This window comes from Lactuca sativa, chromosome 7 (assembly GCF_002870075.4).
Source record: "Lactuca sativa cultivar Salinas chromosome 7, Lsat_Salinas_v11, whole genome shotgun sequence".
Classification (NCBI taxonomy): Eukaryota; Viridiplantae; Streptophyta; class Magnoliopsida; order Asterales; family Asteraceae; genus Lactuca; species Lactuca sativa.
The window spans coordinates 34,410,818-34,425,361 of NC_056629.2; the positions used below are offsets into that span (position 1 = coordinate 34,410,818).

The 14,544-nt window shown below is 37.2% G+C and overlaps 2 pseudogenes; both read left to right on the forward strand.

Annotated features, from left to right (window-relative positions):
• The first annotated feature begins 73 nt into the window (after window positions 1-73).
• On the forward strand, window positions 74-3,269 carry LOC111880653 (F-box/LRR-repeat protein At5g02910-like; annotated as a pseudogene).
• A 782-nt stretch (window positions 3,270-4,051) lies between these two features.
• Window positions 4,052-5,097, forward strand: LOC111880654 (F-box/LRR-repeat protein 25-like; annotated as a pseudogene).
• The last annotated feature ends 9,447 nt before the right edge of the window (window positions 5,098-14,544 follow it).

A 14,544-nucleotide genomic window follows, 5' to 3' on the forward strand; every position in this document is an offset into this window, starting at 1 on the left:
GGGGATCCGAGGGCGGGAGCGGGGGCGGGGGCAACAACTAATTTCAGGGGCGGGGCGGGGCACCTATTTTCTCTCCCGTTTGCCCCCGTTGACATCCCTACATTTCCTCATTCTCTCGATCATAACATCGTCCAACTGCATCTCGCCAATACACAACTTCCGCTAGCCACCGCCAGAACTAAAAGGAATGGATAGGAAGAACATAAGAAGCTCTGTTACCACCATAGACGTTGGGGTAGAAGAACGAAATCAACCTAAAATTGATGCAAAAGGGATAAAGTTTCAAGAATCCGTGGGGAAAGGAGAAGTGGATCAAATCAGCGTGTTGCCAAATTTTTTGCTTCTTGAAATCCTCTCTCGTTTACCCTACACAAAATACGCAATTAGAACAACTATGCTCTCCAAAAGATGGAAACATCTTTGGACTTTGCTTCCTACTCTAATGTTCTGGCATAAAAATGACAGTCCCAAGTGGTCCGATTTCATTTCCATGCTTGACAAAACCCTAACTCAACATCGTCTACTGAAGCTCAAGAAATTGGAAGTGCATATCATACGTTATAATGGACTTGCGTCTCATGTCAACAATTGGATTCGTTATGCTATAAGATGTAACGTTGAAGAGCTTCATTTATCCTTACGACATTTATACTCCAAATGTGAGTTTGTGGTAGGTCAATTTTTTTACAACAGCTCGTGTTTTATAGATCAGACATTAGACTGTTGCATATTGAATCCAACTATGAGAATTAGTTGGAAAATTCTTAAGAGTTTGTGTATTAGTAATGAGAAGTTAGATGAAGATTTGATTGAAAACATATTATCTGGTAGTCCTGTATTGGAAACTTTGCAATTGTGTCACTGTTATGGTTATAGGCGTCTTGATATTACTTCAAAGAGCATTAAGGACTTGGTGTTCTCTGGATATTTTGATCATGAGGATTATAATGATGCCGGTAATTTTAATAGTCACAATTAATGCTTCTAATATTTTATCACTAACAATCCATGGTAAACTGTTGTTGTGGAAGGTTTTGTTGGTAAATGTTTCTTCTTTAGTCGAAGCCAACTTAAATTATACACACATGGGAAAATATGAGAAATCACTTTATGAAGTGGTTGAAGAGATGCTTAAAGGATTTATACTAAACCTTCGCCATTCAAGGAGCTTAAAATTGGGGAATTGTGTTCTAAGGTAAAAAAATTTTTGCTTTCCGATGTATATCTCTGTAGAAAAAAAGAAACATAAGTTATAATAGTTCGATAAACTTGTTGCAAGTATCCTTTTGTTGTCTTTTCAATCAATCAATCCGCCTAATATAATATCATTTTTGTTGTCTTCTCACTTGTATACTTGGTAGGTTCTTTTTCATTTGAGAGCTAAAGGTTTTATTTTTCCATCAAATGTGAAGCTCATGGTTGACTCGAGTAAATTAAGGCCATACAAGTAAAACTAAAATTAGCCGAGAAAAGAGTTGTTGTTGAGGACTAGTGTTTTTTTTTAGGAACAGATTGAACACTATTAGTTATTACTCTAATGTGTTTATTGTAGCTTAGAAGCTTTGTTTTTTCTTGCAATCTCTATTGCTTTTGTTTTGATTTATTGTTTGTGGTTGATTCAGTCTTGTATGACTTATGTATTTTCTTCGATCAAAATAGCCAAATGGTTCTTTGTTATACTCATATGCTTTTGTGGTTACCAACATATAGATCAAAGATAAGGCCCCTTTTGTTTGGCATGGCAGGATGGTCTTAAAGTGTGTTCCACCCAAAAAGGTGGGACAAGATGGGGCAAGATGGGACATGGATCTCTTGTATGTTCACATGTCCTCTTATTATAATCAATATAAATTGGCATACAAAGGTTGTCCCTATCTATATAACAAACGCAACTTATGTGGTGTGGTGTGTGTTATATTTACATTTGTGATTTCTATTGTGAAGCCATGACGCATGCAAGATTTCATATCCTATTTGTAATTTTAAAACCGTTAAGATGAATTAATAATAATAGTCTTGATGTGCTAGGGTGGGCATGGATTTAGGTTTCTTCATGGCATGTGACATCAGTTGATTTTTCTAATGAATAAGTCAGAGGCCAAACACTCTTATATTCTTATCTGGAGTCATATAGAAATGGGTGGAAATTTGTGTAATCTACTTAATGATGGTTTGATGATGATGTATGTGTGTGTATTTATGAGTTAAGATTTGGCCACGGGAATGGTGTTGTTATGGTGGTGACTGGTAATGCACTGATGCGGATTTCCAGAGGGGGAGAAGATCGAATCAGTACAAAAGACCAGAACAAGTCCACTCTCCAAACGATGGAAACATATTTGGACTTGAGTTCCTACTCTAATTTTTACACAAATAGATTTAATCACCTGCTGTCGGATTTCGTTTCGCTCTTTGACAAATCCCTAACAATTGAAGCTCAAGAAATTCGGAGTGATCAACGGTTATGATATTTGATTTGAATATCAATTCAACTATTGGTTGCTTGTGCTATGACATGTCAAGTTGAACAACGTAATTTAACGTTATACACAATTTGAAGTTGAGTTTCATTTGATCAGTTATTTTTCATCGGTTCATGTTTTACTGATATTACATTAGAAAGCTGCATACTTAATCCATTTGGAGAGATTAGATTTGGAGAGATTAGCTGGTAAATCTAGGAGTTTGTGTTTTTCCGGTGTGAGTTTGTATGAAGATCTGATTGAGAACATATTATCCGGTAGTCCTCAATTGGAAAGTTTGGTATTGGAATTATGCTATCGTTACAGTTCGCTCGATATAACTTCAAAACAACATTAAGAACTTGGTGTTCTCTGGATACATGGTTAGTGACGATTATGATGATGATGGTAATCTCACCAATATTATCGAAATTAATGCTCCTAATATTTAATGACTAACAATCTAAAATGAGTTGTTGATGTGGAAGCTTTTGATGCTAATTGCTAAATGTGTCTTCTTTAGTCAAAGCTAATCTTGATTATACAAAGGTCAGGCATTGTGAGGCATCACCTAGAGAAGCGGAAGAAGAGATGCTTAAAGGATTAATGCTAAACCTTCACCATGTCAAGGAGCTTAAAATTTGGGATTCTTGTTGTAAGGTAAGCTTTCATTTACTCTAACAGTTTATATCCAAGTAAAATTCAAATGATGATTAGCTTTAGTAGTAGTTTATTCATTATCCTTTAATAAACTGGTTTGATGTATAATATTGGTAGGTTATGTCTCGTTTGGAGGCTAAGGGTTAGGTTTCGATGATATGCCGATTCTATTCTAAATCTATTTTTGATTGCTCTAATTTATTTTGTCTCCTTCTACCACCAAAATTGTCGAACTTTTGTTATAGTAGAACGCCGACATAAGCTAAATTTAATAATAAAATATTAAAAATTGATCTCCATATCAAAATTGTGACATCTTTTAGAGGGTGTTTGGAATTGTTTTCTGAAATAGCTTATTGATTTATCGTTTCTTTTTTTGTTGAAAAAAATCCATAAATTAAAAAAAAAAAAATGGATAAAAGAAAATTATTTTTCAATGGCTTCTTGGAAAGCCTCAAAAAGTAGGAATTGTGACTTTTTAATAGCTTTTGGCTTTTTAAAAATAAACTGACATTTATATCTTTAAACTTCTAATAATTTTTTGACTTACTGATTTATTTACTTTTAAACTTCTAATAATTTTTTGACTTGTTGATTTATTTACTTTTACAACCATAAAAAGCTAACTCAAATACTATTAAAAACTCATTCTCCTAACATCATAAATCACTAAATAATGTTGCCCAAAACTACTTTTAAAGTTAAATAAGCAATCCCAAATTTCTTACTCGTTTGTTGTTCACTTAAAGTTAAATAAACAAATACAAACAAGCTTTGTTTGTGTTTGTTTGTTCGTCTATGGACCTAATACCAATCATATATATGTGTACTGAATTGTATTTTTTTCAAAGCTTAGTGGCTAAAGCCAAACTTCATCCCTCCTCCGGATACATTTAGTCATTTACGCCTAATTTTTTGTCTCGTTTTTCATGGAGGAAAGCAGTGAGGGTTCTTTTGCAGCCATGGAAATGGTGGAAGAAGGACAAAATCAACCTACATTTGCTCCTACACGGATAAAATTTCAAGAAATCATGTAGAAGGGGGAAGAGGATGGAATCAGCTTGTTGCCGGATTACTTGCTTATTGAAATCATGTCTCGTTTACCCACCACAAAAGACGCAATTAGAACAGGTACACTCTCCAAGCGATGGAAACACCTTTGGACTTCGGTACATACTCTTGTTTTTAAACACTCAGATTATCCCATGAATCAATGTCCCCAAAACCCTAAATCAAACTCCGATTTCGTTTCATTTGTGGAAAAAAACCCTAACTCAATGTCGCCAATTGAAGCTCAATAAATTCGAAGTGCTTAACCTTTATCATTCTGAAGTTACCGGTTATGATATTCGATTTGAATCCGAGCTCAACAAGTGGATTAGTTATGCAATAAGTTGTAATGTTGAACAGCTTAAGTTGTATTTTTCTATGGATTTGGGAGCTGAGTTTCTGTTAGATCAATTTATTTTCATCAGTTCATGTTTTACTGATCTTGGATTATCAGGCAGCAAGCTCAATCCAGTTAGGGTGATTAGTTGGAAAAATCTTAGGAGTTTGTGTACTTCCAATGGGAATTTAGATGAAGATTTGATTGAAAACATATTATCTGGGAGTCCTCTATTGGAAACTCTAGAGTTGGAGGATTGCCTTGGCTATAGTCGGGTTGATATTACTTCAAAGAGCGTTAAGAACTTTGTGTTCTCCAGATACAGGGATGAATTTGAGGATTCTGCCAGTATTATCGAAATCATTGCTCCTTATATTGTATCACTAAAAATCGAAGGTCGCATGTGGTTGTGGAAGCTTTTGTTGGTAAATGTGTCTTTTGTAGTCATATCCAACCTTAGATTATTTTAAGCTCAGGTTTGAGGAGACAACATGTAAAGAAGTGGAAGAAGAGATGCTTAAAGAATTTATACTAAATCTTTACCATGTCAACGAGCTTAAGATTGGGGCTTATTGTTTTAAGGTATAGTTTCTTTTTCTTTGGCAATTTATGTCTTTGTTGTCATCATATGATGATTAGCTTGTGACAACCCGAAACTTTTTCCGTTTTCTGTTATGCATTTCTGTTAATGAAATTTCAGATCCGTTAACTTTCCGTCAAAATTTTGGTTTAATAAAATAATCTAGTTATGCTTAAATAAATTGTTTACGAGTCGAAACCAAAAAAAATCGCGCATGAACCTGAAATTCTAAAAAATCAACATTTTTGGTCTAAAGGGGATTACGACCGTAAACTAGGTTTACGGCCGTAAACTCGTTTACGACCTTAAACTGGTTTACGACCGTAAACCCTGTTTACGGTCAGTGATGAGCGGCCCCCGCTTTCACCCTATAAATACGATGCCTTCGACTTCATTGGGACGTTTTTCTGGCCGCATTCTCTCCTCCTCTCTCTAAGGTTCTTCAATCGTAAACTCCTTAAATCGCATTTAAGCTCCGGGAAACAACGAAAAACACCTTTTGGAGCACTTTGGAGTGTCTGGAATCACACCTCGCATCGAAATCAGCATTCAAAACCTCGTTTTTCGAGTTTACGGTCCGAGCTTCAAAGACCGTAAACTCAGTTCTTGAGTTTACGGCCGTAAACTCAGCCACCTGCTGAAACCGTAAACTCATTTCAGAAACCGTAAACCCATCTTCAGAGACCATAAACTCGAGTTCTAAGGCTGTAAACTCATTCCTTCAATTCAAACAAGTCTCGGTAACATTCCTCAACCAAATTCAAGTGTTTTCCGACACTTTATTCATCGAAATCGCTAATTTAGATGCATATATATGTATTTATTTGACAATAGGATTTCGTTAAGTGTCACGTGCAACAACTCGGGAACCTTCTTTTCAGTCAACAACTCCACGCAACAACTGTGAGTTCATACCCCCTACATTTCTCCGTACTTTTAAGGTTTTTAGGGGGGAATACAAGCTAAACATAAATGTTTTCAGCAATATACATAAAACTTATGCAAAATTTCATACTTTATTTCCCTTTTGTACTATGTCGAGCATAAGCGACGTTTTCACGAAAATTGCATAGTTTTTACGTATTCGATATTCGCTTCATTATTCATACAAACTATAATCGGTATAGTTGGGAATTTCTCTAAGAACTTATCAAGCATGAAAACTTTCTCTACTAAACATATGCACTGGAACAGAAACTATTTACAGTTTATATCATTGTTTTATCATGATTTTTCATAACTGTAATTTATCATTATACGTGGTATACACTCGGATTTCCATTACGGTAGAACGCTACTGCTTTACTTGTAAACTAGATTGTACGATACTATGAGGCGCTACTTCATTACTGTACCCTTAGGTGTACAAGGATAAATCCTACCACTGTATAACCAGAGTCTCTTGGAGGGAGAGCGTGAGGTTTGTGAATAGATCTATTCGGGACTGACAATCTCACATCTGGACTACTAGCTACAGTTAGGCGGGCACGCCTGAGATGTACAAATGTCATTTAACATCAACGCCTGAAGAACGTTGGAAAGGTCTCTAGGCATATCAAGCATGGTTATACGACTCACATGATGTATAAATCACCGATAGTTTACCAACCTGGTTTTCTTCAGTAGTTTTATTTCTACCAAATAGAATTAAACACATTATGCATACTGGCCGAGCCAGGGTTTTCAAAAACCGAGTCATTTATGCTATGGTTTTACATTTAAATACGAATACTTCATGATTAGCTTTAGCTAGTCACATGAAGTAGTATTTTTCATATCTATACGATTTTCAGAAACGAACATTCATGGTTGTATATGAAATCGATCACACTATGTTTTTCACAAAGCAAAATATCGGATTTTCTTGAAACTACATAATCATATCGGCTCGCTTATCAATAAGTTTTCATTACAAATTACTGCTTATGAACTCACCAGCTTTATGCTGATATTTTTCAAACTGCTTGTATTCTCAGGAAATCAGTAGACAGGTACTTGTTGGATTTTCAAGGAACCGAAGCATTTAGAGTTTGTAAGTTTTTATTTTGCAAAACTATTGGATGTATTTCAAACAGATGTAAATGTTTTATTCAAATATTCACTGTAATGGTTGTGTTGCTATAATTGCTGTTATTCATTGGTTGTGATGCTATACATGACGTCCTCCGCCCCGGAACGTTTCCGCCATCGGTTTCGGGGTGTGACAGATTGGTATCAGAGCCCATGTTTATAGCGAACTAGTATACCGAACCTTACGTGGTATACAACTATAAACACTAAGGGGCCTAAGTGCTCTATGCTAAAATTATACTTTCAAAATATAAGTATTTTTTTATAAGAAGTATACGAGCATGCATACATAACATGATTCGTGTCGCTAGTAGAACTAAACAAAAGTATTTGGATGCTTGAACGTTGCGATTAAACCTGGGAAGTTATGTAATCATGTCTAGGGTAAATATAGTCTGATCAACTATATTCAGCCGAGACATCACCAACATGTGTTTGGGGGTGACTGTGGTGCTACAGCAAGCCTAAAACTTACCAAAATCATCCCACATAAAATACTATAGGAGTATTTTCGCTAGAGCCAAAATTAGTATGCGGATTCACTCTAAGTATTGCTACCTCTCCTTCCTTAAGCGTTAACTTACTGTGTTAGTAACCTTTCTATGATTATCGCTCGGTAGAATAGTTTCATTATCAGGATGAGATATATTTTGTTCTTTTATATATATCTCGAGGACTTACCATTCTTTTCTTCCTGATTGTTTCTAGAATAAGATGCCTCCCCGACCAAGACCCATCAAAAGGAACAACAACACTCCGCCACCACCACCTCCTCAGTTCGATCCTATCATGTTCTAGGCAGCAGTTACTGCCGCCGTGACAGCAGCAATGGCACAAGTGAACGCTGAAGGAGATGGAGGTGGAACTGACCCACAAAGACAAGATGGAAGTCAGGGACATCAGAAAGAGTGTTCCTATAAGGACTTCATGACTGAGAAACCCAAGTCCTTCGATGGAAATGGAGGTGTCATCGCCCTGACTCGATGGTTCGAGAAGATCGAATCCATCTTCGAAACTTGTGTCTGTTCTGAAGCCAACAAGGTGAAATTTGCCGCCTGTACCTTCACCGACAGAGCCTTGACCTGGTGGAATGGTCGAGTCGAAACCCTAATCCTGCCAGTGGCTAATGCCATGGGTTGGGAAAGGCTTAAGGAGCTCATGCTAGCGAAGTACTGCCCGAGGGGTGAAGTGCAAAAGTTGGAGCACGAACTCTGGAACTTGAAGATGAAGGGTTCCGACGTCGCTGCTTACACTGCTAGATTCTGTGACCTGGCGCTTCTCCGTCCGGGAATGGTCACCCCGGAAAGCAATAAAATCGATAGGTACATCTGGGGACTGACGCAACCCACCAAAGGAAATGTCTTGGCTGCTAGGCCAACTACGTTTGAAAGCGCCAAGGATCTGGCACAAACTTTGATCGATCATGGAATCAATCTGGATGAACTGACAACTGTCCCTAGACCCCAAAAGGATAGCGGTGGGAAGAAGAAGAAGAAGTATGGCAATAAGCAAAAGGGTCAGTCTTCGCAGGAGCCCTCCAAGATACAAAAAATAGTAGCAGTTCATACTGCTACTGCTCCTGCTGCTGCTCCCACTGTTGTTCCAACCTCCCAATCCCCTACAGGTGGTTATGCTGGAAAACTGCCTTTGTGCACCAAGTGTAACTTCCATCATCACGGGCCCTGCCGTGAGTTGATCCACAACAACTGTGGGAAGAAGGGACACAAAGCTCGATATTGCAAGACACCGGCTCAACCAACCAACCAGGCCCCGGGAGCGGGCGCTGGTCAGACTTGTTATGGATTTGGAGAGGCTGGGCACTATAGGAGAAACTGCCCCAAGGCAACAACTGGTGGCAATACAGGGAGAGTTTTGGCTATGGGCCAGAATGAAGCAGTTGTTGATCCTACCGTTGTTACGGGTACGTTCCTCCTTGACAACTCTTATGCATGCCTTCTCTTCGATTCTGGTGCGGAGAGGAGTTTTGTTAGTCGTTCATTTAAACACCTAATCAAATGTAAATCCCAACCTCTAACCGAAACATTTACCATTGAGATGGCTAACGGGGAAAAGGAGAGCACTAACGACATATTCATAGGCTGCACTCTTACTCTGGACAATTATTCTTTTCCCATCGATCTTATCCATATGTCCATCAAGAGCTTCGACGTCATTATCGGCATGGACTGGTTAAGCTCCAATCATGCTGATATTCTTTGCTTCGAGAAGGCTGTCCGTTTCAATCTTCCTTCTGGCGAAACCCTTATGATTTATGGTGATAAGCTCAGTTCGAACCTCCGTATCATTTCCTGCATCAAATCTCAGAAGTATCTGCGGAAGGAATGTCATGCATTCCTAGCTCATGTTGTCAACGAAACGCGAAAACTTAGAGACCTCGAGAGCATCCCCGAAGTCTGTAACTTTCTTGATGTCTTCCCTGAAGATCTCCCAGGAATCCCTCCCGAGCGTCAAGTGGAGTTCCGTATCGACTTGATCCCCGGAGCTACTCCTGTAGCTAAATCTCCATACCGTTTAGCGCCAGCGAAAATGCAAGAATTATCCAGTCAGCTCAATGAGCTGATCAGCAAAGGATTCATAAGGCCGAGTTCCTCACCCTGGGGAGCTCCGATCTTATTTGTGAAAAAGAAGGATGGATCCTTTCGGATGTACATTGACTACCGAGAGCTGAATAAGCTAACCATCAAGAACCGATATCCTTTACCCAGAATCGACGATCTCTTCGACCAACTTCAAGGAGCAAGTTATTTTTCAAAGATCGATCTAAGATCAGGGTACCATCAGTTGCGAGTTCATGAGAATGATGTGCCCAAAACAGCATTCCGAACTCGCTGTGGACACTACGAGTTTGTAGTAATGCCCTTTGGTCTAACTAATGCACCGACATCATTCATGGACCTGATGAATCGGGTGTGCCTCCCTTTCTTAAACAAGTTCGTGATTATGTTCATCGACGACATACTTGTCTATTCGCGGAGTGAGGACGACCATAAACAGCACTTAAGGCAGGTGTTGGAAACTTTAAGGGTAGAAAAGCTATACGCGAAATTTTCGAAGTGCGAATTCTAGATCAGGAAGGTGAATTTCCTTGGACACGTGATTAGCAAGGAAGGGATACACGTGGACCCTTCCAAGATCAAAGCAATTGAGAATTGGTCTTCACCAAAGACACCCATAGAAATCCGACAATTCTTGGGTCTCGCAGGATACTATCTCAAATTCATCCAAAACTTCTCCATAATCGCTAAGCCTTTAACTACCCTGACACAAAAGGGTGTAACCTTCAGTTGGGGAGTCAAGCAAGACACTGCGTTTCAAACATTGAAGCAGGCCCTGTGCAGCGCACCTATCTTGTCCCTGCCCGAAGGGACGGAAGACTTCGTGGTCTACTGTGATGCATCCAATCAGGGCCTAGGTTGTGTGCTCATGCAACGAGGAAAGGTTATCGCCTATGCCTCGAGGCAGTTGAAAACACATGAGGTCAATTACACAACTCATGATTTGGAGTTGGAAGCAATGGTCTTTGCGTTAAAGATCAGGAGACACTATCTCTATGGAACCAAGTGCACTATCTTCACCGACCATAAGAGCTTACAGCACATCATTAATCAGAAGGAGTTAAACATGAGACAACGACGATGGGTTGAGCTACTCAGTGACTACGAGTGCGAAATTTGCTACCATCCCGGCAAGGCCAATGTGGTAGCAGACGTCCTCAGTTGAAAGGAGTATTAAGGGCGTAAGGTGAAGGCACTAACAATGACAATCCATTCCCACCTGTCCACGCAGATCAGAGAGGCTCAGCTGGAAGCCTTAAAACCAGAGAGCATGCCAGGTGAAGCGTTGAGAGGAATGGAAAAGAATCTAGAGATCAAGGGAGACGGAGTCTACTATTTCATGAACCAAATCTGGACACCAAAGTTCGCTGGTTACAGAGAGGTTTTCATGAATGAGGCTCACAAGACTAAATACTCTGTTCACCCAGGTTCAGATAAGATGTATCTGGATCTCAAACAACTCTATTGGTGGCCAAACATGAAAGCAGAGATTGCTACCTTTGTGGGCAAGTGCCTGACTTGCGCCAAGGTGAAGGTCGAATATCAGAAGCCCTCAGTGAATATTTAAATTTTCGAGGTACTTGTTGGATTTTCAAACTTTAAACAGATGTAAACGTACTACTCCACTATCAGTGGACAGGTACTTATTGGATTTTCGAGGAACCGAAACCGAAAAAAACCTTAACCGAAAAAAACCGAAACCGAAAAAACCAGATATCAACGGGTCGGGTTTTGGTCTTTATATTTAGGTATCCGCGGATACCCGAACGAACCGTTTGATTATATATATATATATATATATATATATATATATATATATATATATATATAAAGTATTATTTCATTAGTATTGTTTCGAATGATCTACGAGTGCAATAACCTAAACAAAAATCCATATCGACAAATCCAATTTTGTAATTCTAAATTCATTTTATTTTTTTTTTTTATTATTGTATTTATTATACAATTTATAATATGATATTTGAACTTCATTATGTTTTGACTTACTAATTTTAAGAAAGAGATATGTAAAATGGAGTTTTTAGTTTCAATTGAATTTAATTTTTTATATTTTCCCGGGTACCCGTGAACCGAACTATGGTTACCCGCTTTCAAACGGTTCGGTTCGGTTCGGTTTTTTTGTCACTACGGCTCGGTTTCGGTTAGTACGTATGAGGTACCCGCCCCGTGGTCACGGTTCACAATGTTTTAAACAAATGGTTTATATTTTCCCGGGTACCCGTGAACCGAACCGCCCCGTGAAGACCCCTAGGTAAGACCATTACAATTTTTTAAGTTTGTAGTAAATATGCTTTCAAGTGGAAAATATGTTTTAAACAAATGGTTTGACAAATGTTTTCGAATGATATGGTTCGAAAGGAATATGATTTGAATGACAAGTGGTTTGAATACAAATGGATTTAAATGAAAAATGGTTTAAAGTGGAAATGATTATGAAAGTAATGTTTTGAATTACAAATATTTTTATGTCTAAAACCTATGTATCTCATGAGACATATGTCTTACATATTCTATATTTATGTGGCATGTATCATAAGTACATGTTACCAAGAATTGGATAGAAGAGTTGAAGAGTATAGAAGTCACACTAGACTTTTATATATCTAAATGACGACCAAAAGATATATTATCTCCCTAGATGGTATAGTTATGTCATAATAATGAGGGAGCGTATGTTTGGGTTCAGAAATACCTTTGTAGTTGTATTATAATAGTTTCATATGTCACGGGTTTTTATTTTGGTCTGGTTTTTGTAGAGTCTTCTCATGTATGGATTTACCCTGGTTACTCAATGGTCATGTCGAAATTTTGGTAAAAGTATTAGAATACTTTTAGACATTGGACCAAGTTGACTCTAATTATTCTTGGTTGCATTCAAAATGTGTTTACCTTATCTTTCGGATATCCCAAATGGGATATAAGAGGTAGGGTGTTAAATAACGTTTTAGAGCTTAAACTAGAGTGTTTAAGTTATAAATGTTATTGGATATCATTTTAGGATTAAAGTCAAATTTTATAAGCAGTTGAGGGACTTATTTTGCCAAGTGATCAAAGTTATTTTTAAAAAGTTATGGTGCCATACATATTATACCATCATCAAGATTTCCAATCATGAAGAAGTCACCATTTAGGTATTTGTATGATCTTGAAAAATGTCATTCAAACCATATAAAAGATTGATGTAAGCATCCTTTCTGTTGAAACTCCAAACTTGAAATTAGATTTGGAAAGTAAAAATTAACCCTAAGCAAAAATTTGATTTCAAAAGTTAACAAGCACCAAATTTTGATTTAAAGAAACCGAGCCCCGAATAAAAAAACCATAACCATTAGAACTCGATTTTAAAACTCAATTTCAAAAAAACTAGGCAATCAAACAAAAACCCTATCCACTACACTAATTTCAAGACATGGTTTCAAGAGCCTTTGTCAATTATGAAGAAAATAAGAGACCATATTTTATCCTTCTCAACCGCTTCGGTGTTGTCATGAGTATTACTTTAGGCTTGGTTTCCAAAATGAGGTTGTTTGTAGATGCATTAGATACTTAAATGGTTTTACTCCTTATTCTTTTTCTGGTAATGGACGGTGGTGGTGCCATTTCTAGCTTTAATGAAGACAAAGGAACAATTAACTCCATGAATTTCGAATCGGGTGGTGTCATTTAGATTTTGGATGTGAGTTTACACTTTTGAAAATTTTATGGTTGGAAGACAAGATATCAAGCCTCGAAAAATCAAATTTACGGAGGTGCTCAAAGAAGATAAAACTAAACGATTAATTATATAGGCTAAGTTGATATCCTTAACTTTAATTATTTAACTAACAATAATGAAATAAATAATATTAATAAGTATAATAGCAGTATTTTTTTCCATGGGTATATTTAATATATATATATATATATATATATATATATATATATATATATATATATATATATCATCTGTATGAATGCTATGATCCAGATGAATACGTTTCAAAGATTTTATTTGTTATCAAACCAACGACTTCAGATGTCAAATGGATACCGTTTCCGACCTCTGAATACACTGCAACAAACTTTGCTTTGGTAGTTATCAGTTCGAACCCATTACATTTCAAGGTCATTCGATTGTCATACACAAAGCCATCGTAAGAGTTTATATGTAGTACATTTTATGTTATTAATTTACTTTATGATTTACTTATATGCTATTTTATTTGTAGTGATATGCTTACGGAAAAAGTGGACTATGATTACTACAACATAGAATTGTTTTCATCTACTACGTGGCAATGGAGGGAGTTTCAAAATATTCAGTTACCATCATCTGTTTATCCTGTCTCTGATGAGGCAGTTACAAGTGGCGGTGTCTTATACTTCTTATTATCTAATGATAGCATACTGCGATTTGATATTTATTCAAAAGAACATATACTTATATTTTCACCTTCTACTATTAATGAATTAAAACCGTATGCATCGAGACTAATCAACTTTCAGGGAAAATTAGGATATCTCTCTATAGGTGGAGATACTTCGTGGGCTATTTGGATTTTCATTCACAATCTGTGGGTTAAAGTAGATGATAGTACTTACAATGAAAGTGCACATGAATGGTGGGATTATAAAAACAATACCCTATATTTCTTTAGAGGAAATACAATTGAGTATGAGGTTCCGGCACATCATTCTCAACAAGTTTTTTCAATCCGTTCTGATTTTGATACAGTGACTATGCCAGGTCGATATTATTGATTATATATATTTTAATTTGCATTCGAACATAGTTGTTTTTATTGTAAT